Here is a 22,837-nt window from a genome sequence, read left to right on the forward strand (position 1 = left end):
TGTGTTACAGTTGATTTCCCCTGTAAGGCTGTTAGTATGTGCCTTATGTATTGAGGTGCTCCTATGTTGGATGAATAAGTATTAACAATTGTTATATCTTCTTCTTGGATTGATCCCTTGATCATTATGTAGTTTCCTTCTTGTCTCTTCTAATAGTCTTTATTTTTAAGTCTATTTTGTCTGATATGAGAATTGCTACTACAGCTTTTTTTGGTTTCCCTTTGCATGGAATATCTTTTTCCATCCCCTTACTTTCAGTTTGTATGTGTCTCTATGTCTGAAGTGGGTCTCTTTTAGACAGCATATGTATGGGTCTTGTTTTTGTATCCATTCAACCAATCTGTGTCTTTTGGTGGGAGCATTTAGTCTATTTACGTCTAAGGTAATTATCAATATGTATATTCCTATTCCCATTTTCTTAATTGTTTTGGGGTCGTTATTGTAGGTCTTTTCCTCCTCTTGTGTTTCTTGCCTAGAAAACTTCCTTTAGCATTTGTTGTAAAGCTGGTTTGGTGGTCCTGAACTCTCCCAGCTTTTGCTTGTCTGTAAAGGTTTTAATTTCTCCATCAAATCTCAATGAGATCCTTGCTGGGTAGAGTAATCTTGGTTGCAGGTTTTTCTGCTTCATCACTTTAAATATGTATTGCCAGTCCCTTCTGGCTTGCAGAGTTTCTACTGAAGGATCAGCAGTTAACCTTATGGCGATTCCCTTGTGTGTTATTTGTTGTTTTTCCCTCACTTCTTTTAATAGGTTTCCTTTGTAGTTAATTTTTGACAGTTTGATTAATATGTGTCTTGGCATATTTCTCCTTGGATTTATCCTGTATGGAACTCTCTGTTCTTCCTGGACTTGAATAACTATTTTCTTTCCCATAGTAGGGAAGTTTTCAACTATAATCTATTCAAACATTTTCTCAGTCCCTTTCTTTTTCTCTTCTTCTTCTGGAACCCCTATAATTTGAAGGTTGGTGCATTTAATGTTGTCCCAGAGGTGTCTCAGTCTGTACTCAATTCTTTTTATTCTTTTTACTTTCTTGTGCTTTGCAGTAGTTATTTCCACTATTTTATATTCCAGGTCACTTATCTGTTCTTTTGCCTCAGTTATTCTGCTAATGATCCCATCTAGAGTATTTTTATTTTGTTTCTTTTTTTATTTTTATTTTCTTAACAATGTAATCTGAAAAAAATCGGGTTTTTTTTTTTGTTGTTGTTATTTTTACATATTTTTTGGAGTATAATTGCTTTAACATGATGTGTTTTTTTCTACTTTATAACAAAGTAAATCAGTTATACATATACATATGGTCCCATATCTCTTCCCTCTTTCATCTCCAGCCCTCCCATCCTCCCTATCCCACCCCTCCAGGCATTCACAAAGCACCGAACTTATCTCCCTGTGCTATGTGGGTGCTTCCCACTAGCTATCTACCTTACATTTGGTAGTGTATATATGTCCATGCTTCTCTCTCACTTTGTCACAGCTTACGCTTCCCCCTCCCCATATCCTCAAGTCCAATCTCTAATAGGTCTGTGTCTTTATTCGTGTCTTACCCCTAGGTTCTTCATGCCATTTGTTTTTCTTAAATTCCATATATATGTGTTAGCATATGGTACTTGTCTTTCTCTTTCTGACTTACTTCCCTCTGTGTGACAGACTCTAGGTCCATCCACCTCATTAAAAATAGCTCAATTTCATTTCTTTTTATGTCTGAGTAATATTCCATTGTATATATGTGCCACATCTTCTTTATGCATTCATCTTATGATGGACAATTAAGTTGTTTCCATCTCCAGGCTATTGTAAATAGAGCTGCAATGAACATTTGGTACATGACTCTTTTTGAATTATGGTTTTCTCAGGGTATATGCCCAGTAGTGGGATTTCTGGGTTAGATGGTAGTTCTATTTGTAGATTTTTAAGGAACCTCCATACTCTTCTCCATAGTGGCTGTACCAATTCACATTCTCACCAGCAGTGCAAGAGTTTTCTCTTTTCTCCACAACCTCTCCAGCATTTATTGTTTCTAGATTTCTTGATGATGGCCATTCTGACTGGTGAGAAATGATATCTCATTGTAGTTTTGATTTGCATGTCTCTAATGATTAATGATGTTGAGCATTCTTTCATGTGTTTGTTGGCAGTCTGTGTATCTTCTTTGGAGAAATATCTATTTAGATCTTCTACCCATTTTTTTGGATTGGGTTGTTTGTTTTTTGTTATTGAGCTGCATGTGAGGCTTATAAATTTTGGAGATTAATACTTTCTCATTTGCTTCATTTACAAATATTTTCTCTCATTCTCAGGGTTGTCTTTTGGTCTTGTTTATTGTTTCCTTTGCTGTGAAAAAGCTTTGAGGTTTCATTAGGTCCCATTTGTTTATTTTTTTTTATTTCCATTTGTCTAGGAGGTGTGTCAAAAAGGATCTTGCTGTGATTTATGTCATAGAGTGTTCTGCCTATGTTTTCCTCTAAGAGTTTGATAGTTTCTGGCCTTACATTTAGGTCTTTAATCCATTTTGGGCTTATTTTTCTGTATGGTGTTAAGGAGTGATCTAATCTCATACCTTTATATGTACCTGTCCAGTTTTCCCAGCACCGCTTCTTGAAGAGGCTGTCCTTTCTCCACTGTACATTCCTGCCTCCTTTATCAAATATAAGTTGACCATATGTGCGTGGGTTTATCTCTGGGCTGTCTGTCCTGTTCCATTGATCTATCTTTCTCTTTTTGCGCCAGTACCATACTGTCTTGATTACTATAATTTTGTCATATTATCTGAAGTCAGGGAGCCTTATTCCTCCAGCTCAGTTTTAAGTTGTCAAGATTGATTTGGCTATTCGGGGTCTTATGTGTTTCAATACAAATTGTGAAATTTGTTTCTCTAGTTCTGTGAAAAATGCAAGTGGTAGATTGACAGGGATTGCATTGAATCTGTAGGTTATTTTGGGTAGTAGAGTCATTTTCACAATGCTGATTCCTCCACTCCAAGACCATGGTATATCTCTCCACCTATTTGTATGATCTTTAATTTATTGCATCAGTGTCTTGGAATTTTCTTCATACAGGTCTTTTGTCTCCTTAAGTAGGTTCATTCTTAGATATTTTATTCTTTTTGTTGCAATGGTAAATGGGAATGTTTTCTTGATTTCAATTTCAGATTTTTCATCATTAGTGTATAGGAATGCCAGAGATTTCTCTGCACTAATTTTGTATCCTGCTACTTTACCAAATTCATTGATTAGCTCTAGTAGTTTTCTGCTAGCATCTTCAGGATTCTCTATGTATAGTATCATGTCATATGCAAAGAGTGGCAGCTTTACTTCTTCTCTTCCCATTTGCATTCTTTTTATTTCCTTTTCTTTTCTGATTGCTGTGGCTAAAACTTCTAAAACTATGTTGAATAAGAGTGGTGAGACTGGGCAACCTTGTCTTGTTCCTGATCTTAGTGGAAATGCTTTCAAGTTTTCACCATTGAGGATGATGTTGGCTGTGGGTTTGTCATATATGACCTTTGTTATGTTGAGGAAAGTTCCCTCTATGCCTACTTTCTGCAGGGTTTTTATCATAAATGAGTGTTGAATTTTGTCCAAAGCTTTCTCTGCATCTATTGAGATAATCATATGGTTTTTCTCCTTCAATTTGTTAATATGGTGTATCATGTTGACAGATTTGCATTTATTGAAGAATTCTGGCATTCCTGGAATAAACCCCACTTGATCATGGTGTATGATCCTTTTAATGTGCTGTTGGATTCTTTTTGCTGATATTTTCTTGAGGATGTTTCCATCCATGTTCAACAGTGATATTGGACTGTAGTTTTCTTTCTTTGTGACATCCTTCTCTGGTTTTGGTATCAGGGTGATGGTGGCCTCGAACAATGAGTTTGGGAGTGTTCCTCTCTCTGCTATATTTTAGAAGAGTTTGAGAAGTATAGGTATTAGCTCTTCTCTAAATATTTGATAGAATTCGCCTGTGAAGCCATTTGGTCCTTGCCTTTTGTTCGTTGGAAGATTTTTAATCCCAGTTTCAATTTCAGTGCTTGTGATTGGTCTGTTCATATTTTCTCTTTCATCCTGATTTAGTCTTGGCAGGTTGCGCCTTACCAAGAATTTGTCTATTTCTTCCAGGTTGTCCATTTTATTGTCATAGATTTGCTTGTAGTAATCTCTCATGATCTTTTGTATTTCTGCAGTGTCAGTTGTTACTTCTCCTTTTTCATTTCTAATTCTATTGATTTGAGTCTTCTCCCTTTTTTTCTTGATGAGTCTGGCTAATGGTTTATCAATTTTTCTTATCTTCTTAAAGAACCAGCGTTTTGTATTTTTGATATTTGCTCTCATTTCCTTCATTTCTTTTTTCTTTATTTGTGACTTGATCTTTATGATTTCTTTCCTTCTGCTAACTTTGGGGCTGTTTTCTTCTACTTTCTCTAATTGCTTTAGGTGCAAGGTTAGGTTGTTTTTTCTAGATGTTTCCTTTTTCTTGAGGTTGGATTGTATTTCTATAAACTTCCCTCTTAGAACTGCTTTTGCTGCATCCCATAGGTTTCGGCTCATCATGTCTCTATTGTCATTTGTTTCTAGGTATTTTGTAATTGCCTCTCTGATTTCTTCAGTGATCACTTTGTTATTAATTAGTGTATTGTTTAGCTTCCATGTGTTGGTATTTTTTACAGACCTTTTCCTGTAATTGATACTTAGTCTCATATAATTGTGGTCAGAAAAGATACTTGATACAATTTCAATATCCTTAAATTTACCAAGGCTTGATTTGTGACCCAAGATCTGATCTATCCTGGAGAATGTTCCATGAGAACTTGACAAAAATATGTATTCTGTTGTTTTTGGATGGAATATCCTCTAAATATCAATGAAGTCTATCTTGTTTAATGTATCATTTAAAGCTTGTGTTTCCTTATTTATTTTCATTTTGGATGATCTGTCCATTGGTGAAAGTGGGGTGTTAAAGTCCCCTACTATGATTGTGTTACTGTCGATTTCTCCTTTTATGGCTGTTAGTATTTGACCTATGTATTGGGGTGTTCCTATGTTGGGTGCATAAATATTTATAATTGTTATATCTTCTTCTTGGATCGATCCCTTGATCATTATATAGTATCCTTCTTTGTCTCTTCTAATAGTCTTTATTTTAAAGTCTATTTTTTCTGATGTGACAATTGCTACTCCAGCTTTCTTTTGATTTCCACTTTTATGGAATATCATTTTCCATCCCCTTACTTTCAGTGTGTTTGTGTCTCTAGGTCTGAAGTGGGTCTCTTGTAGACAGCATATATATGGGTCTTGTTTTTGTATCCATTCAGCCAATCTGTGTCTTTTGGTGGGAGCATTTAGTCCATTTATATTTAAGGTATCTATCGATATGTATGTCCCTATTCTCATTTACTTAATTGTTTTGGGTTCGTTATTTTAGGTATTTTCCTTCTGTTGTGTTTCTTGCCTAGAGAATTTTCTTTAGCATTTGTTGTAAAGCTGGTTTGGTGGTGCTGAACTCTCTCAGCTTTTGCTTGTCTGTAAAGGTTTTAATTTCTCCATCAAATCTGAATGAGATCCTTGCTTGGTAGAGTAATCTTGGTTTCAGGTTTTTCTCCTACATCACTTTAAATATGTCCTGCCAGTCTATTCTGGCCTGCAGAGTTTCTGCTGAAAGATCAGATATTAACCTTACAGGGATGCCCTTGTGTGTTATTTGTTGTTTTTCCCTCGCTGCTTTTAATATATTTTCTTTGTGTTTAATTTTTGACAGTTTCATTAATATGTGTCTTGGCATATTTGTACTTGGATTTATACTGTATGGGACTCTCTGTGCTTCCTGGACTTGATTAACTATTTTCTTTCCCATATTAGGGAAGTTTTCAACTATAATCTCTTCAAATAATATCTCCAATCCTTTCTTTTTGTCTTCTTCTTCTGGAACCCCTATATTTTGAAGTTGGTGCATTTAATGTTGTCCCAGAAGTCTCTGAGATTGTCCCCAGTTCTTTTCATTCTTTTTACTTTCTTCTGATCTGCAGTAGTTATTTCCACAATTTTATCTTCCAGGTCACTTATCCATACTTTTGCCCCAGTTAATCTGCTACTGATCCCATCTGGAGTATTTTTATTTTGTTTTTTTTTCTCATTTTGTTTAACAATGTAATCTGAAAAAAATCTTTTGGTTTTACATATTTATTGGAGTATATTTGCTTTAACATGATGTGTTTGTTTCTCCTTTATTACAAAGTAAATCAGTTATACATATACATATGTTCTGATATCTCTTCCCTCTTGTGTCTCCATCTCTCCCACCCACCCTATCCCACCCCTCCAGGTGGTCAAAAAGCATTGAGCTTATCTCCCTGTGCTATGCGGCTGCTTTTCACTAGCTATCTACCTTACGTATGGTAGTGTATATATGTCCATGCCACTCTCTCACTTTCTCACAGTTTATCCTTCCCCCTCCCAAATCCTCAAGTCCATTCTCTAGTAACTCTGTGTCTTTATTCCTGTCTTATCCCTAGTTTCTTCATGCTAATTGTTTTCTTAAATTCCATAAATATGTGTTAGCATACGGTATTTGTCTTTCTCTTTCTGACTTAATTCCCTCTGTATGACAGACTCTAGGTCCATCCAACTCATTACAAATAGCTCAATTTCGTTTCTTTTTATGTCTGAGTAATATTCCATTGTATATATGTGCCACATCTTCTCTATGCATTCGTCTGATGATGGACACTTAGGTTGTTTCCATCTCTGGACTATTGTAAATAGAGCTACAATGAATATTTGGTACATGACTGTTTTTGAATTACGGTTTTCTCAGGGTATATGCCCAGTAGTGGGATTTCCGGGTCATATGGTAGTTCTATTTTTAGTTTTTTAAGGAACCTCCATACTGTTCTCCATAGTGGCTGTACCAATTTACATTCCCACTAGCAGTGCAAGAGTGTGCCCTTGTCTCCACACCCTCTCCAGCATTTATTGTTTCTATATTTTTTGATGATGGCCATTCTGACTGGTGTGAGATGATATCTCATTGTAGTTTTAATTTGCATTTCTCTAATGATTAATGATGTTGAGCATTCTTTCATGTGTTTGTTGGCAGTCTGTGTATCTTCTTTGGAGAAATATCTATTTAGGTTTTTGCCCATTTTGGGATTGGGTTGTTTGTTTTTTTGTTATTGAGCTGCATGAGCTGCTTATAAATTTTGGAGATTAATCCTTTGTCTCTTGCTTCATTTGCAAATATTTTCTCTCATTCTCAGGGTTGTCTTTTGGTCTTGTTTATTGTTTCCTTTGCTGTGCAAAAGATTTGAAATTTCATTAGATTCTATTTATTTTTGTTTTTATTTCCATTTCTCTAGGAGGTGGGTCCAAAAGGATCTTGCTGTGATTTATGTCATAGAGTGTTCTGCCTATGTTTTCCTCTAAGAGTTTGACAGTTTGTGGCCTTACATTTAGGTCTTTAATCCATTTTAGTCTTATTTTTGTGTATGGTGTTATGGAGTGATCTAGTCCCATACTTTTACATGTATCTGTCCAGTTTTCGCAGCACCGCTTCTTGAAGAAGCTGTCCTTTCTCCACTGTACATTCCTGCCTCCTTTATCAAAGATAAGGTGACCATATGTGCGTGGGTTTATCTCTGGGCTTTCTATCCTGTTCCTTTGATCTATCTTTCTGTTTTTGAGCCTGTACCATACTGTCTTGATTACTGTAATTTTGTAGTGTAGTCTGAAGTCTGGGAGCCTGATTCCTCCAGGTCCATTTTTCGTTCTCAAGATTGCTTTGGGTATTCGTCGTCTTTTGTGTTTCCATACAAATTGTGAAATATTTTGTTCTAGTTCTGTGGAAAATGCCAGTGGTAGTTTGATAAGGATTGCATTAAATCTGTAGATTGCGTTGGGTTGTAGAGTTATTTTCACAATGTTGATTCTTATAATCCAAGAACATGTTATGTCTCTCCATCTATTTGTATCATGTTTAATTTCTTTCTTCAGTGTCTTATAATTTTCTGCATAAACGTCTTTTGTCTCCTTACATAGTTTCATTCCTAGGGATTTTATTCCTTTTGTTGTAATGGTAAATGGGAGTGTTTCTTGATTTCACTTTCAGATTTATCATCATTAGTATACAGGAATGCCAGGGATTTCTGTGCATTCATTTTGTAACCTGCTACTTTACCAAATTCATTGATTAGCTCTAGTTGTTTTCTGCTAGCATCCTTAGGATTCTCTATGTATAGTATCATGTCATCTTCAAACAGTGACAGCTTTACTTCTTCTTTTCCGATTTGGATTCCTCCTATTTCCTTTTCTTCTCTGATTGCTGTGGCTAAATCTTCCAAAACTATGTTGAATAAGAGTTGTGAGAGTGTTCAACCTTGTCTTGTTCCTGATCATAGTGGAAATGCTCTCAGTTTTTCACCATTGAAGACAATGTTGGCTGTTGGTTTGTCATATATGTCTGTTATTATGTTTAGGAAATTTCCCTCTATGCCTACTTTCTGCAGGGTTTTTATCATAAATGAATGTTGAATTTTGTCAAAAGATTTCTCTGCATCTATTGAGATGATCATATGGTTTTTCACCTTCAATTTGTTAATATGGTGTATCACGTTGATTGATTTGCATATATTGGAGAATCCTTTCATTCCTGGAATAAACCCCCTTGATCATGGTGTATGATCCTTTTAATGTGCTGCTGGATTCTGTTTGCTGGTGTTTTGTTGATGATTTTTGCATCTATATTCATCAGTGAGATTGGCCTGTAGTTTTCTTTCTTTGTGATATTCTTGTTTTTTTTTTTTGTTATCAAGGTGATTGTGGCCTCATAAAATGAATTTCAGAGTTTTCTGCCCTCTGTTATATTTTGGAAGAGTTTGAGAACAATAGGTGTTAGCTCTTCTCTAAATGTTTGATAGAATTCCCCTGTGAATCCATCAGGTCCTGGGTTTTTGTTTTTTGGAAGATTTTTAATCACAGTTTCAATTTCAGTGCTTGTGATTGGTCTGTTCATATTTTCTATTTCTTCCTGATTCAGTCTTGGCAGGGTGTGCATTTCTCAGAATGTGTCAGTTTCTTCCAGTTTGTCCAATTTATTGGCCTAGAATTGCTTGTAGTAATCTCTCATGATCTTTTGAATTTCTGCATTGTCAGCTGTTACCTTTCCTTTTTCATTTCTAATTCTATTGATTTGAGTCTTCTCCCAATTTTTCTTGATGAGTCTGGCTAATGGTTTGTCAGTTTTGTTTATATTCTCAAAGAACCAGCTTTTAGTTTTATTGATCTTTCTTATCATTTCCTTCATTTATTTTTCATTTATCTGTGATCTGATCTTTATGATTTCTTTCCATCTGCTAACTTTGGGTTTTATTTTTCTTCTTTCTCTAATTGCTTTACATGCAAGGTTAGGTGGTTTATTTGAAATGTATCATGTTCTTAAGGTAGGATTGTATTGCTATAAACTTCCCTCTTAGAATTGCTTTTGATGCATCCCATAGGTTTTGGGTTGTCGTTTCTCCATTGTTTTTTGTTTCTAGGTATTTTTTTATTGATTTCTTCCACGATTACTTCATTATTAAGTAGTGTATTTTTTAGCCACCATGTGTTTGTATTTTTAAAGATCTTTTCCTTTAATTGATAACTAGTCTCATAGCATTGTGGTCAGGAAATATACTTGATACAACTTCAATTTTCTTAAATTTACCAAGGCTTGATTTGTGACCCAAGATATGATCTATCCTGGTGAATGTTCCATGAGCACATGAGAAAAATGTGTATTCTGTTGTTTTTGGATGGAATGTCCTAAAAATATCAATTAAGTCCATCTTTTTAATGTATCATTTAAAGCTTGTGCTTCCTTATTTATTTTCATTTTGGATGATCTGTCCATTGGTGAATGTGGGGTGTTAAAGTCCCCTACTATGAATGTGCTACTGTAGATTGCCCCTTTTAAGGCTGTTAGTATTTGCCTTATGTATTGATGTACTCCTTTGCTGGGTGCATAAATATTTTCAATTGTTATATCTTCTTCTTGGATTGATCCTTTGATCATTATTTAGTGTCCTTCTTTGTCTCTTCTAATAGTCTTTATTTTAAAGTCTATTTTGTCTAGTATAAGAATTGCTACTCCAGCTTTCTTTTGGTTTCCCTTTGCATGGAATATCTTTTTCCATCCCCTTACTTTCAATCTGTATGTGTCTCTAGGTCTGAAGTGGGTCTCTTGTAGACAGTATAATTATGGGTCTTCTTTTTGTATCCATTCAGCCAATCTGTCTGTTTTGTTGGGAGCATTTAGTCCATTTACATTTAAGGTAATTATCAATATGTATGTTCTCATTCCGTTTTTCTTAATTGTTTTGGGTTCGTTCTTGTACGTCTTTTGCTTCTCTTGTGTTTCTTGCCTAGAATATTTCCTTTACCATTTGTTGTAAATCTGGTTTGCTGGTGCTAAACTCTCTCAGCTTTTGCTTGTCTGTAAAGGTTTTAATTTCTCCATCAAATCTGAATGAGATCCTTGCTGGGTAGAGTAATATTGGTTGCAGGTTTTTCTTCTTTATCCCTTTAAATATATCCTGCCATTCCTTTCTGGCTTGCAGAGTTTCTGCTGAAAAATCAGCTTTTATCCTTATGGGAATTCCCTTGTGTGTTATTTGTCTTTTCCCTCACTGCTTTTAATATGTTTTCATTGTATTTAATTTTTGACTGTTTGAATAATATGTCTTGGAGTATTTCTCCTTGGATTTATCCTGTATTGGACTCTCTGTGCTTCCTGGACTTGATTAAATATTTCCTTTCCCATATTAGGGAAGTTTTCAACTATAATCTCTTCAAATATTTTCTCAGTCCCTTTCTTTGTCTCTTCTTCTCTGGAACCCCTATAATTCGAATTTTGGTGTGTTTAATGTTTCCCAGATGTCTCTCTGTCTGTCCTCAGTTCTTTTCATTCTGTTTTCTTTCTTCTGCTCTGCAGTAGTTTTTTCCACTATTTTATCTTCCAGGTCACTTATCCGTTCTTCTGCCTCAGTTACTCTGCTATTGATCCCATCTAATTTTTTAAAAAAATTCATTTATTGTGTTGTTCATCATTGCTTGTTTCATCTTTAGTTCTTCTAGGTCCTTGTTAAATGTTTCTTGCATTTTTGTCTATTCTATTTCCAAGATTTTGGATCATCTTTCCTATCATTATTCTGAATTCTTTTTCAGGAAGACTGCCTATTTCCTCCTCATTTGTTAGTTTGGGTGGTTTTTTTTTTCTTGTTCCTTCATCTGCTGTGTGTTTTTCTGTCTTCTCATTTTGCTTATCTTACTTTGTTTGGCATCTCCTTTGTGCGGACTGCAGGTTCTTAGTTCTCATTTTTTTTGGTGTCTTTCCCCAGTGGCTAAAGTTGGTTCAGTGAGTTGTGTAGGCTTCCTGGTGGAGGGGACTAGTTCCTGTGTTCTTGTGGATGAGGCTGGATCTTGTTTTTCTGGTGAGCAGGTCGACGTCTGGTGGTGTGTTTTGTGGTGTCTGTGGACTTATTAAGATTTTAGGCAACCTCTCTGCTAATGGGTGGTGTTGTGTTCCTGACTTGCTAGTTTTTTGGCATAGGTTGTCCAGCACTGTAGCTTGCTCATCGTTGAGTGAAGCTGGGTGCTCGTGTTGTGATGGAGATCTCTGGGAGATTTTCACCATTTGATATTATGTGGAAATGGGAGGTCTCTTGTGGACCAGTGTCCAGAAGTTGACACTCCCACCTCAGAGGAACAGCACTGACTCTTAGCTGCAGCACCAAGAGCCTTTTATCCACATGGCTCAGAATAAAAGGGATAATAAGTAGAGAGAAAGAGAGAAAGAAAGAAGGAAGGAAGGAAGGAAAGAAAGAAAGAAAGAGAAAGAAAGAAAGAAAGAAAGGAGGGAGTGTGGAGGAAGGAGGGAAGGAAGGAACGAAAGAAAGAATATGAAATAAAATAAAATAGAGTAAGATAAAATAAAATAAAGTTATTAAAATAAAAAATAATTATTAAGAAAAAAATTTTTTTAAAAAAGAAACAAAAATGGATGGATATAACCCTAGGTCAAATGATGGATGCAAAGCTATACAGAAAAATTCTCATACAGAAGCATAAACATACACACTCACAAATAGAGGAAAAGGGGAAAAAATAATAAATCTTGCTCTCAAAGTCCACCTCCTCAATTTGGGATGATTTGTTGTCTATTCATGTATTCCACAGATGCAGGGTACATCAAGTTGATTGTGGAGCTTTAATCCATTGCTTCTGAGGCTGCTGGGAGAGATTTCCTTTTCTCTTCTTTTTTCTCACAGCTCCCGGGGCTCAGCTTGGGATTATGCCTCGCCTCTGTGTGTAGGTCACTGGAGGACATCTGTTCTTCGCTCAGACAGGATGGGGTTAAAGGAGCAGCTGCTTTAGGGACTCTGGCTCACTCAGGCCGTGTGGAGGGAGGGGTACAGTGTGCAGGGCGAGCCTGAAGAAGCAGAGTCCGGCGTGACGTTGCACCAGCCGGAGGCATGCCATGCATTCTCCAGGGGAAGTTGTCCCTGGATCTCGGGACCCTGGCAGTGGCGGGCTGCACAGGCTCCCCGGAAAGGGGGTGTGGATAGTGATCTGTGCTCGCACACAGGCTTCTTGGTGGTGGCCGCAGCAGCCTTAGCATCTCATGCCCGTCTCTGGGGTCCATGCTGTTAGCCACGGCTCACGACTGTCTCTGGAGCTCTTTTAAGCAGCACTATTAATCCCCTCTCCTCACACACCAGGAAACAAAGAGGGAAGAAAAAGTCTCCTGCCTCTTCGGCATGTCCAGACTTTTCCTTGGACTCCCTCTGAGCTAGCCATGGTGCATTAACCCCCTGCAGGCTGTGTTCACACCGCCAACTCCAGTCCTCTCCCTGCACTCCTATGGAATCCTGAGCCTCAGATCCCAGCCCTGCCTACCCCAGCTGGTGAGCAGAGAAGCTTCTCAGGCTAGTGAGTGCAGGTCAGCACCGATCCTCTGTGCAGGAATCTCTCCACTTTGCCCTCCGCACCCCTGCTGCTGTGCTCTCCTCCATGGCTCCGAAGCTTTCCCCCTCTGCCACCTGCAGTCTCCGCCCACAAAGGGGCTTCCTAGTGTGTGGAAACTTTTCCTCCTTCACAGCTCCCTCCCACTGGTGCAGGTCCCATCCCTATCCTTTTGTCTCTGTTTATTCTTTTTTTCTTTTGCCCTACCCAGGTACCTGGTGACTTTCTTGCCTTTTGGGAGGTCTGAGGTCTTCTGCTAGCATTCAGTAGGTGTTCTTTAGGAGTTGTTCCGTGTGTAGATGTATTTCTGGTGTATCTGTGGCAAGGAAGATGATCTCTGCGTCTTACTCCTCTGACATCTTCCCCTCGTCCCCCTGTAATTGTTTTTTATATGGCTTATTTTCTCTATGAAAAATTTCTTGCCAGGATTTTTCAAATTTCACACAAATCACATCAGATTGGCATAGCCTCAATGTAATAAATGTTAACAAAGGGCATTAGAAAATTGATAGGATTAGGATAGAATTCAATAATAAAAAAATCTAGTTTTTCAAATATTTCTAAATTTTTGGAAAGTGTTTATGTTTATTATACCACATATATATGTATATTCATACATATGCAATATTAAATAACCTCTAAATCGTTAGCATGTTAGCTATTCATTGGATTTTAGTTTTAGGGTAAAAATTACCTCCAAGTACATAATGTCAAATAAAAATTGATATCATTAATCTTTAGCAATTAATGGAACTCTTTACTTATGTAGCAATTAATCCTAAAATATGAAATGATGTTTAACTATTTCTAAGGAGCAAATCTTTCTAGGGAAACTAATACCATGTTTAAAGTTTATAAAAATAGCAATTCATTCACAGTGACACTAATATAATACTACTGGTGAGACTGTAATATGAAAAGAAAATTAATTTAGGGAAAATGTACTGATTGGCAATCAATAAATTGACCCAAAACAAATGAAACATCTTTAGATAATAATTATTCAATGAAAGGGAACATGTAAAACTATCTGGCTTCCTAACTGTAATACATTCTCCCAGTCCATGGGTTTGTGTGCATGCTTATATGTGAGTACCCTTTCAGGTTGTAAGTGTGGACAGACTGTGGCCTGCCATATCAGTAAAAAAAGGATATTGTGGTCATCAAGCCATCAGCCCCTGCAGCCTCTCCTGACTGTGCACACTGAGAGGATTCAGGATGGAGAAAAACAGGATGCTTGTATGCACACTGAGAGGATTCAGGATGGAGAAAAACAGGATACTGGCCCTAGATAGTTAGGGTGCATATGAAAGGAGTGATTTCAGTGAGCCCAGATGCTTGCACCTTCTCATTCATAGAAAAGCACTAAATTCATTAACTTTAGATATCTGGTTTTCTTTAACATTAATCTTTTGATGTTCCGCTACCTGATTTTTGTTGCAAAACTCCTATATAACCTGGCTTCTCCCTTACCTCTATGGAGCAGTCCCTTATTGCTATCTGAAAGGCTGTCTTCCAGGCTTAAGTCCTCAGCAACTCTGCTGAATAAAACATAATTCTCAACTTTTAGGTTGTGCTTTTTTCTTTTTTTTTTAAGTTGACAGTTTTGGCAACCATGAAGAGATCCAGAGCTGACTTCTCTCCTTTAACTGAACTCTATGAGGATTTGGAGCCTGGTACCAGCAGAGGCCTCTTGTGTCCATCCACCTCCTTGGAGAGTCCAGATGAATTTGGGTGAGTCTCTCCTAGTTCTCAGATCTCCCAATTACTGGTTGATGATCCTGAGTTTTATTTGGCAGTGTATTACAGGTACCTGGCCCAGTTGAAAGATACTGGGGAGTGACTGCTCAGTTGAAAGATACTGAGTGGTCTGGACTTAGTGGTTAGGTAGGAAGCTGACCTGACATCTTTCCTCTTGTAAAGGCTACCTTAACAAGAATTTGTTGGGATAAAAGTGAAAATATTATCTGAGATGGATATTGGCCAAGATGGCAGAGTAGAAAGCCCTGTGCTTACCTCCTCTCATGAGCACACCAAAATCACAACTATCTGTCGGACAACCATCGATGAAAAAGACTGGAACCTACCAGAAGAGATCTTTTACAACTAAAGACATAAATAAGGAACCACAATGAGACCGGTAGGAGGGGCAGATTCATCATATAACCAAGTCCCACATCCCCATGTGGATGACCTACAACATGGAGAATGATTATATTGCAGAGGTTCTCTCACAGGAGTGAGAGTTCTAAGCCCCACATCAGGCTCCCCAGCCTAGGGGTCCTGCACCAGGAAGATGAGCCCCCAGATTATTTGGCTTTGAAGGCCAGCAGAGCTTAATGTCAGAAGCCTCACAGGACTGGAAGGAAATAGAGACTTCACTCTCAAAGGGTACACATAAAATTTCACATGACCTACCTGCTGGTGTTGGAGAGTCTACCAGAGAGGCACGGGCCAGCTGTGGTTCACCCTGGGGACATAGATATTGGTGGCAGCCATATTTGTGAACATTCTACCATATGAACATTGCTGCTGACAGCTGCTAAAGTGGGTCCTCCCTCTAGGTCATTAGCACCAAGACCTCTTCCTCTGCCCCAACAGCCTGTAGATACCAATTCTGGGACACCTCAGGCCAAGCAACTAACTGGGCGGGGACACAGCCCTGCCCATCAGATAGGTTGCCTAAAGACTTCCTGATCCCACAGCCACCTGTAGACATGGCCCTGCCCACCAGAAGGCCAAGACTGAACTCTACCCACCAGTGGGAAAGCACCAGCCCTGCCCTCCAGGAAACCTGAATTAGCCACAAGAACAGCCTCACCTACCAGGGGGAAGACACCAGATGCAAGAAAACCATGATCCTGAAGCCTGCAAACCCAGCCCACTCACAGCAGGCCAGATACTTCCCTGGTACCATCTTGGCCCTGCAATTGTCCAAGAGCAGGCTAATGCAGCTTCAGGACACCATGGACCCCATAGCCAAATGTGTCATGAACCAACCCTCCCCCCCAACCATCACCACTACAAATAATCTGAAAAAAGCTCTGGAATCCCTGGGTCTTGCAACCAGACTACAGGAACTGGCTCTGCCTGCAAGTAGTCCAGCACTAACCCCAAGACCTGACTCCATCCACCAGTGAGCCAGCACTAGTCCCAGGGCCCCCTAAGGGTTTATACCCAGCCACCTTGTGACCAGGCCCCACTAAACAGAAGCCAGCAGCATCCACACAAGGCAGGGCCTGGCAAGCAACCATGTTAGGGGCTGACCAAGCCTACCAGAGCAGCCAGGTAGTCACCCTAGCACAAAAGAAGACCCATGCAGCCCACTTAGGGGGAACCCCTAGAGCAAATGGTTTGGGTGACAAGAGGGGAGTGTGCTGCTGGGATGCATAGGACGTTGCCTACAGAAGGCCATTTTTCCAAGGTCGATAAACATAACTAACCTACCATATACATAAAAATACAAATAGCAACTTAGACAAAATGAGGCAGGCGAGGAACATTTCCTTCCAGACAAAGGAATAAGATAAAACTCCAGAAGAAGAATGAAGTGAAGTGGAGATAAGCAATCTACCTAAGAAAGAGTTCAGAGTAATGATTGTAAAGATGATCCAAGAACTTAGGAGGGGAATATATGCCAAGAGCAAGAAGTTCAAAATTTTTAACTAAGAGTTAGAAAAAAAAAAAAAACTGAACAAAGATAAAGAATACAGTAGCTGAAATGATACACTAGAAGGAACCAATAGTAGACTAAATGATACAGAAGAATGAATCAGTTATCTGAAAGACAGAGTAGTGGAAATCACTATCGCTGAACAGAAAAAAAAAAAAAAGAAAAGAAACAAGGACAGTTTAAGATAGACCTCTGGGACAATATCAAGTGCACTAATATTTGCATTATAGGGGTCTCAGAAGGAGAAGAGAGAGAGAACGGGCCTAAGAAAATATTTGAAGACATAATAGCTGAAAACTCCCCTAATCTGACAAAGGTGACAGTCTTCCAAGTCCAGGAAGTACAGAGCATCCCTTATGGGATTAACCCAAATAGGAATACACCAAGACACATTGTAATTAAAATGACAAAAATTAAAGATAAAGAGAGAATATTAAAAGCAGCAAGGAAAAGCAACAAGTTACAAACAAGATAACTCCCATATAATTATCAGCTGATTTATCAGCAGAAACTGCATGCCAGAAGGGAATGGCATTATATATTAAAAGTGATGAAAGGGACAAACCTACAACCAAGAATACTCTACCCAGCAAGGGTCTCATTTGGATTTGACAGTGGAATCAAAAGCTTTACAGAAAAGCAAAAGCTAAAAGAATTCGGCACCATCAAACCAGCTTTACAACAAACATTAAAGGAACTTCTCTAGACAAAAAGGAAAAGGCCACAACTAGAAACAAACAACAAAGAAAGATGAAATGGTACTTCCCTGGTGACGCAGTGGTTATGAATCCACCTACCAATGCAGGGGACATGGATTCGATCCCTGGTCTGGGAAGATCCCACATGACACGGAGCAACTAAATCTGTGCACCACAACTACTGATCCTGTGATCTAGAGCCCACAAGCAACAACTACGGAGCCCACGTGCTGCAACTACTGAAGCTCATGTGCTCTAGGGCCTGCATGCTGCAACTACTGAAGCCTGTGTGCCTAGAGCCCAGGCTCCGCAAAAAGCCACCACAATGAGAAGCCTGCACACTGCAATGAAGAGTAGCTCCCACTCACCGCAACTAGAGAGAGCCCACACACAGCAACGAAGACTCAATGCAGCCAAAAATAAATAAATAAATAAATAAATAGATAAATAAGTAAATAAAAATTTAAAAGATGAAATGAAAAAACTCACTGGTAAAGGCAAACATACAATGAAGGTAGGAAATCATGCACACACAAAGCTAGTAGGAAGGTTAAAGACAAAGGAAGTAAAATAATCTGTATCTGATTTTTTTCTAGAGACAAGATGGTGGAATAGAGAGATGTGAGCTCAACTCCTCTCATGAAAACACTAAAGTCACAACTAACTGCTGAACAACCATTGACAAAATACAACTGGAACTTACCAAACAGATATCCTACAAACAGAGACAAAGAAGCTACAAGAGATGGTAGGTGGGGTGCAATCACAATAAAATCAAATCCCATACCCTCTGGATGGGTGACCCACAAACTGGAAAATAATTATATCACAGAGGTTCTTCCATAGGAGTGAAAGTTCTGATCCCCATGACAGGCTTCCCAGCCTAGAGGTCTGGCAACAGGAGGAGTGATCCCCAGAGAATCTGGCTTTGAAGGCCAGTGGGGTTTGATTGCAGAAATTCTACTGGACTGGTAGAAATATAAACTCCACTCTTGGAGGGCACACATAAGGTCTTGTGTGCACCAGAACCCAGGGGAAAAAGCAGTAACCTCATAAAAGCCTGAGCCAGATGTACCTACTGTTATTGGAGGGGTTCCTTCAGAGGCAGTGGACAGCTGTGGCTCACTGCAGGGACGAAGACATTGGTGGCGGTAGTTCTGGGGAGTACTCATTGGTATGAGCCCTCCTGGAGGTCGTCATTTTCTCACCAAGATCTGGCCCCACCCAACAGCCTGTAGGCCCCAGTGCTGGGATACCTCAGGCCAAATAACCAACAAGGCAGGAAAACAGCCCCACTCATCAGCTGACAGGCTGCCTAAAGGCTCCCTTTGCCCACAGCTTCCTGCTAAACACACCACTTGACACATTCCTGTCCACCAGAGGGACAAGACCCAGCTCCACACACCAGTGGCAGGAACCAGTCCCTCCCACGAGGAAGCCTGCACAAGCCTCTTAGACCAACCTCATCCACCAGAGGGCAGACAGCAAAAGCAAGAACTACAGCCCTGCATCCTGCGGAACAGAAAGCACAATAACAGGAAGTTAGACAAAATGAGACAGCAGAGGGATATGTACCAGATGAAAGAACAAGAAAAACCCCAGAAGAACAACTAGGTGAAGTGGAGATAGAAAATCTACCCGAACAAGAATTCAGAGTAATGGTAGTAAAGATGATTCAAGATCCCAGAAAAGGAATGGAGACACAGACCGAGAAGATCAATGAAATGTTTAACAAAGAAGTAGAAGATCTGAAGTACAAACAGAGATGAGTGATACAATAACTGAAATGAAAAATACACTAGAAGTTATCAATAGCAGAATAAATTAGGCAGAAGAACGAATAAGTGAGATGAGAGACAGAATGGGGAAAATCACTGCCACAGAACAGAATAAAAAAAGAGTGAAAAGATGTGAGGAGAGTTTAAGAGACCTCTGGGACAACATTAAATGCACTAATATTTGCTTTATAGGGGTGCCATGAGGAGGAGGGGAGAGAGAAAGGACATGAGAAAATGTTTGAAGATATAATATCTGAAAACTTCCTTTAAATGGGAAAGTAAATATTTACCCAAGTCCATGAAGTGCAGAGAGTCACAGGATAAACCCAAGGAGGAACTCGCTGAGACATATAGTAATCAAGTTGACAAAAATTAAAGACAAAGAGAAAATATTAAAAGAAATAAGAGAAAAGCAACAAATAACATACAAGGGAATTCCCATGAGATTATCATCTGATTTCTCAGCAGAATGTCTGCAGGCCAGAAGGCAGTGGTATGATATATTTAAAATGACAAAAGGGTAGAACCTACAACCAAGAATACTCTACCCAGCAAGGCTCTCATTCAGATTCAGTGGAGAAATCAAAAGCTTTACAGACAAGCAAAAGCTATGACAATTCAGCCCAGACCAGCTTTACAACAAATGCTAAAGGAACTACTCTAGGTTGAAAACAAAAAGGCACAACTAGAAACAAGGAAATTACAAATGGAAAACCTCACTGACAAAGGCAAACATAGAGTAAAGGTAGGAAATGTCCATACACAAATATGATATAAAAATCAGGAGTCCAGAGGAAGATGGCGGAAGAGTAAGATGCGGAGATCACCTTCCTCCCCACAGATACATCAGAAATTAATCTACACGTGGAACAACTCCTACAGAACACCTACTGAACACTGACAGAAGACCTCAGAACCCCCAAAAGGCAAGAAACTCCCCACATATCTGGGTAGGGCAAAAGAAAAAAGAATAAACAGAGACAAAAGGATAGGGACGGGACCTGCACCAGTGGGAGGGATCCGTGAAGGAGGAAAGGTTTCCACACACTAGAAGCCCCTTCGCGGGCGGAGACTGCAGGTGGTGGAGGGGGAAAGCTTCAGAGTAGCCAAGGAGAGCACAGCAACAGGGGTGTGGAGGGCAAAGCGGAGAGATTCCCGCACAGAGGATCGGTGCCCTCAGGCACACACCAGCCTGAGAGGCTTGTCTGCTCGGCCTCCGGGGCAGGCAGGGCTGAGAGCTGAAGCTCGGGTATTGGGTTTCAGACAGAGCACAGGGAGAGGACTGGGACTGGTGGCAGGAAGAGAGCCTGAAGGGGCTGGTGCTCCGCGGCTAGCCTGGAGGGAGTCCGGAGAAAAAGTCGGGAGCTGCCAAAGTGGTAAGAGACTTTTTCTTCCCTTTTGTTTCCTGGTGCGCGAGGAGAGGGCATTAAGAGCGCTGCTTAAAGAAGCTCCAGAGACGGGCGTGAGCCGCAGCTGAAGGCACGGACCCCGGAGACGGGCGTGGAACGCTGGGGCTGCTACTGCCGCCGCCACAAGGCCTGTGTGTGAGTGCAGGTAACTGTCCACCCCCACTTCCGGGGAGCCTGTACAGCCCGCCACTGCCGGGGTCCCAGGACCCAGGGACGGCTTCCCCGGGAAAGCGCATGGAATGCCTCAGGCTGGTGCAATGTCACGCTGGCCTCTGCCACTGCAGGCCCGCCCCACACTGCATGCCCCTCCCTCCCCTCGGCCTGAGTGAGCCAGAGCCCCGGAAACAGTGGCTCCTTGAAACCCATCCTGTCTGAGCGAAGAACGGATGCCCTCCGGTGATCTACATGCAGAGGCGGGGCCAGGTCCAAGGCTGAGACCTGGGAGCTGTGAGAGCAGAGAAGAGACAGGGAAATCTCTCTGTGCAGCATCAGAGGCAGTGGATTAAAGCTCCATGTTCCGCTTGATGTGCCCTGCGTCTGTGGAGTGCATGAATGGACAGCGAATCATCCCAAATTGAGGAGGTGGACTTTGAGGACAGGATTTAAGATTTTTTGCCCTTTTCCCCTTTTTACAACGAATTATCCCAAATTAAGGAGGTGGACGTTGAGAGAAAGATTTCAGACTTTTTCACCTTTTCCTCTTTTTAAAATGAATTATCCCAAATTGAGGAGGTGGACTTTGAGAGCAAGATTTTTGATTTTTTTCCCCCTGTTCTCTTTTTGTGAATGTGTATGTGTATGCATGTGTGAGATTTTCTCTGTATAGCTTTGCTTCCACTATAGATCCCAGGGTTATATCCATCCGTTTTTGTTTTTTTGTTTTGTTTTGTTTTTGTTTTTTTTTAATAATTACTATTTTATTCTTAATAACACTACTACATTTTATACTTTATTCTATTTTACTTTATCCTCTTTCTTTCTTTTTTTCCTACCTTCCCTTCCTCGCTACCTCCCTCTGCCCCTTTCTTTCTTTCTGTAATTCCTCCCTCCCTCCAGTCTGTCTGTCTGTCTTTCCTTCCTTCCTCCCTCCCTTCTTCCTTTTACTCTTTCTTTTTCTTTCTTTCCTCCCTCCCTCCTTTCTTTCTTTCTTTCTTTGTTTCTTTCTTTCTTTATGTCCTAACACCCTCCCTCCCTCCATTCTTTCTTCCTTCCTTCCTTCCTTCCTTCCTTCCTTCCTTTCACTCTCTCTCTCTCTCTTTCCTTCTTCTACTAATTATTTCTTTCTACTTTTTCTCCCTTTTATTCTGAGCCGGGTAGATGAAAGGCTCTTGGTGCTGAAGCCAGGAGTCAGTGCTATGCCTCTGAAGTGGGAGAGCCAACTTCAGGACACAGGTCCACAAGAGACCTCCCAGCTCCACATAATATCAAGTGGTGAAAATCTCCGAGAGATATCCATCTCAACACCAGCACCCAGCTTCAGTCAACGACCAGCAAGCTACAGTGCTGGTCACCCTATGATAAGCAACTAGCAAGACAGGAACACAACACTACCCATTAGCAGAGAGGCTGCCTATAAACATAATAAGGCGACAGGCACCACAAAACACACCACCAGACGTGGACCTGCCACCAGAAAGACAAGATCGAGCCTTAACCACCAGAACACAGGCACTAGTCACACCCCACCAGGAAGACTACACAACCTACTGAAACAACCTTAGCCACTGGGGACAGACACCAAAAACAACGGGAACTACGAATCTGCAGACTGTGAAAAGGAGACCCCAAACACAGTAAGATAAGCAAAATGAGAAGACAGAAAAACACAGCAAGTGAAGAAGCAAGATAAAAACCTACCAGACCTAACAAATGAAGAGGTAATAGGCAGTCTACCTGAAAAATAATCCAGAATGATAGTAAAGATGAACCAAGATTCTATTTCCAAGATCCAAAATATTGGAAATAGAATAGACAAAATGCAAGAAACAGTTAACAAGGACCTAGAAGAAATAAAACTGAACCAAGTGTCAATTAAAAACACAATAAAAGAAAGGAAAAATACTCTAGATGGGATCAATAGCAGAATAACTGTGACAGAAGAACGGATAAGTGAGGTGGAAGATAAAATAGTGGAAATAACAGATGCAGAGCAAAATAAAGAAAAAAGAATGAAAAGAACAGAGGACAGTCTCAGAGACTTCTGGGACAACATTAAACGCACCAACATTCGAATTATAGGGGTTCCAGAAGAAGAAGAGAAAAAGAAAGGGACTGAGAAAATAT

Source organism: Hyperoodon ampullatus, assembly GCF_949752795.1.
Source record: "Hyperoodon ampullatus genome assembly, chromosome: 5".
Taxonomy (NCBI): Eukaryota; Metazoa; Chordata; class Mammalia; order Artiodactyla; family Ziphiidae; genus Hyperoodon; species Hyperoodon ampullatus.